This window comes from Geospiza fortis, unplaced genomic scaffold (assembly GCF_000277835.1).
Source record: "Geospiza fortis unplaced genomic scaffold, GeoFor_1.0 scaffold237, whole genome shotgun sequence".
Lineage (NCBI taxonomy): Eukaryota > Metazoa > Chordata > Aves > Passeriformes > Thraupidae > Geospiza > Geospiza fortis.
In genome coordinates, this window is record NW_005054319.1 from 4,546,150 (window position 1) to 4,549,717 (window position 3,568).

The 3,568-nt window shown below is 45.0% G+C and overlaps 1 protein-coding gene across 1 annotated transcript in view; it reads right to left on the reverse strand.

Annotated features, from left to right (window-relative positions):
- TMEM159 (transmembrane protein 159) overlaps positions 1–518 on the reverse strand; it is a 4,740-nt gene extending 4,222 nt beyond the window's left edge. Inside the window, exon 1 of the mRNA XM_005420388.2 lies at positions 130–518. The gene's annotated coding sequence lies outside the window, so the exon portion shown is untranslated. The remainder of the gene's footprint in view (positions 1–129) is intronic.
- Between the last annotated feature and the right edge of the window lie 3,050 nt (positions 519–3,568).

Consider the following 3,568-nt stretch of genomic DNA (forward strand, 5'->3'; position numbering starts at 1 on the left):
CAGCGCGCCCGTGGGCGTGCGGCTCTCGGGCCGGGCTGCAAAGGCCGCTGGGGCTGGCGGCGGTGCGTGATGCCCCTCGGGTGTCCTATCGCGTCCCCCTTGCTGTCCTGCCCTTCACCCCGACCCTACCTCAGCCGCTCAGTCCGGGCACCCTCATGAGTGTCCGGCCTAGAGGTTTGTGTTGGTTTAGGACATGCAGCCTGGAGCTTTTTGGAATGGAGGACGGAAAATGAGGGTATCTGCGGTCTCCGTGCCGCTGTGGAGGCGTGCAGAGGCTGCTCGGCGCCGGTGGCAGCAGTCGCTCCGTGGGTGTCTGCAATGCCACCGTCCTCAGGCTGGCAGGCAGCTCGCAGGGAGCTGGGAGTGTTCGGTGACGCCGTGAGGAGCGCTGGAACAGCCGCTGTGGGACGCCTCACCTGGCTCCGCCACCTTCCCCCGTCCCGGTGGCTGTTCCCACACGTTTCCACCTTGTCCTGCTGCCTCCGGGTGTTTTGGTGCCCACGTGGCAAACCTGTTCGGGGAGATGTGCCATGTGAGGAGTAATTGCGTTCGGAATCCAGCCGGGTTTTCAGCAAAAGCAATGCGGCTGCAGTGCCTGAGCCTTTGGCCGGGACTGTTCTCGGCAGCGATGCCCGGTGAGGTGGGTCGCACGATGATTTGGCCTGGCTGTTCTCCAGAGCCATCATGAGGGTGTGAGCAGGCAAGCCTGAGGTTCAGTGAATTCCCAGCTTCTGCTACTCTGATTGTTTTCATGCTGTAAATTGCAATCAGAAATGAGTTAAATATTCATGTTTCTCGTGCCTGCTTTAATCGTTTAATTGGTGCCGCCTATGAGGGTATTACAAAATGGATGTTAACGGTTTCATGATTATTTTTTTAAAGGCAACAAAATAAATAACATGTTTAATTTGGAAATTAATGCAAAAAGAGTTTTTATGAAGTATGGGGGTTAGACTTCTCACACTGTTGGAACTCTGTGTCTTTGAGGTGCTGATTTCAATGATCTCTTCAGATACCAGGATTTGTGTAGACAGAAGGAATAGGATTTCCATATTAACACATATTTGGACTGTCGGGTCTAAAAGCCTAGCACAAGATACCTGCAACAAGAGGATGGTCAAGGCAAGTGTATTTTGCTTAAGCTCTTACTGTGTTAATCTCTTATATTATTAAAGTGCATAGTGGATTGATATTCCTGGTGCGCTAAGGTATATAATAATAAATCTGTTGGTTTGTGTACTTTTTAAAAAAGTGAACATAGGGAAAACTTACTGGCAGAATTGCAGTGTGACATAACTCAGTGATAATGGCACTATAAAGTTTAATGGAGCTGAGTTTAAAGTATACTGGAGATTTTAAGTTTCTGGCTGTTTTCAAGCATGCCATAGCTGCAGTTTTGAAGATAGTCTCATAGTGCTTAGAAATTATTTTCTTGCTATGCATAATTATCTCTTCTGCTAAAAATTCATATATAATCTTCCTCTATACAAAACAACTGGTTTTAATGTTTTTCAAGCAGCAGAGACAAGTTATTCAACTTAGAAGGGCATGCATATAAGAGCATCCAAGTTGATGTGCACAGAGGAACAGTAGTTACTCTTAACTGCTGCTTAATTGAGCTTGTCTTCATGCCAGTGTCAGCTCCAATTAGCAGGAAAATATTCATGTTGCAAACCAGCACTGAAGTATTTGGAGACTTACAGCACACATTAGCCAAGCAATTACCAGCAGCAGCAGTGCTGATTTTGTACCCTGCTCTGCTGGCCCGTGTTTAAAGAACAGTGGCCAACAACAATGTTCCACTTGTAGGTGGTGTAAGGGCAAGGAAAACTGTGCAGTTAACTCAGGGATATCAGCCATTCTCACAGCTCGCAGAAAACTGGATGAAAATAGCAAAGATGATGGGAAAAGGTTTAAACTTGAACTCTTGTTGCACTGGCAGAAGATGTACACAGCCCTCTTGAGAGTAGCTATTAAGAGACTATGCTAGATGTCATGTTGGATGGTTGTAATTCCCATTTGTGGAAGAATGTGATGGAAGACTCAGGATGTAGTGATGACTGAGTGGGAAGCAAGTGCCTACAGGCTTAGAGGAATAGAGACTATCCCACCTGCTGTGTTCAGATCTTCAGGGAGTTTGATTCTGAATGGTGGAAAAGTGGTAGAGGTGTTTGGATTCAAGATTTTGACTCTTGAATATTATTTTCCAATTCTTCTTAAGAAGATTTGGGTTTATAGAGCATTTACTGCTCTGGGAGCTCTGTGCAGTGCTTTCATGCAAAAGTTAGAATATTTCAGGTATCTCAGGACTACATTTTTTCATAACTTTCAGAGGTAAAAGGAGCCTGTACAGTTCCTCATTGGTTCCACAACTGAATCTCCCTGACCACAGCTTGGCACAACACTGAAAGGGGCTGTTTCCTGTCTGCTGGGAGAGGAGGGAATTCTGTCTCCAAGCACTAACTATGCTGTAGCTGGGGCAACCACGCTGAGGACTGAAAGGCAGTGTCAGAGCAGTTTACCAAGCTGTGACAGGCTGAGGGACTGGTAACAAGGGCACCTGCAGGTAGTACCTGCCCTTACCCTGCTCACCTGTGCATCCTGTGGATGTGAGAGGCATGCAGGGTGTCTCTCTCTTTCTCTTTCCTATTCATTTTGACTTGGGCTTGTTCTTCTTGGCAATTAATGTGTGGTTCTGCTGTAAAACACAGCTGGGGGGCCCAGGGTCCCTGGGGCATTAGAAGAGAACAGGCAGCAGGGAGGAGACTGGTGTTGGAGGAAGTGGGAAGGGCAGGGTTTAGGAAAGTCTTGCTTGAAGAATATCTGGGGGGAGTTAAAAAGATTAAGGGTGAAAAGTGAGCTTGAGAGGAATGGTGAAAAAAAGAGCATGGAGGTTTGGAGGAAGAGAGAGCTTATTGTTGTAAACAGGGAATGTGAGAGCTGATTTTTCTTTGTCCTGGCAACTGGGATAGAAGCTGATTGACACCTTGTGTACTACCTGAAATGAATCTCTCATTCTTTTCCAGTGCATGTAACAAGGATGTTCACACAGAGGAAGAGGACCAAAAAATTCTAAGCAAACGGAAAAGTCAGAACAAACTAAAGCCAACAGAGAGCCCGAGTCTCCTGAGGGTGAGTTCCTTCTGCTGTGACTGTGAAAGATGAATAACTTTGTCAAAACTTCAGATGCAATTGGCCATTACTAGTGGTTAGTGGTTTGATATGGGAAGAAAGCTTATTAAAAGACAAATGTTCTTGTTAAATATTCTTTGGACTTAATCCTTTATAACGTACTTTTTATTAAGGATTTCTTTGTTCAAATATTAGGAGTTTGAAATGTTACTTGGCATATAAGTCAGGAGTTGTTTTAGGATGAACGATGGCTTTTTTAATGACTCTTCTACCTTTAAGAATGAATGAATGGATATCCTAATGAACTGTATCATTTATTCATTTTTAAAGTACCCTAAGGCCCAATCCTTTAGTCATTAATCAAGAGGAATTCTTGCTCTCTTTAATGAGTTATGTCTGGCAGTGATAATGTCTTTATTTCTGTGTGTGTGCAGGC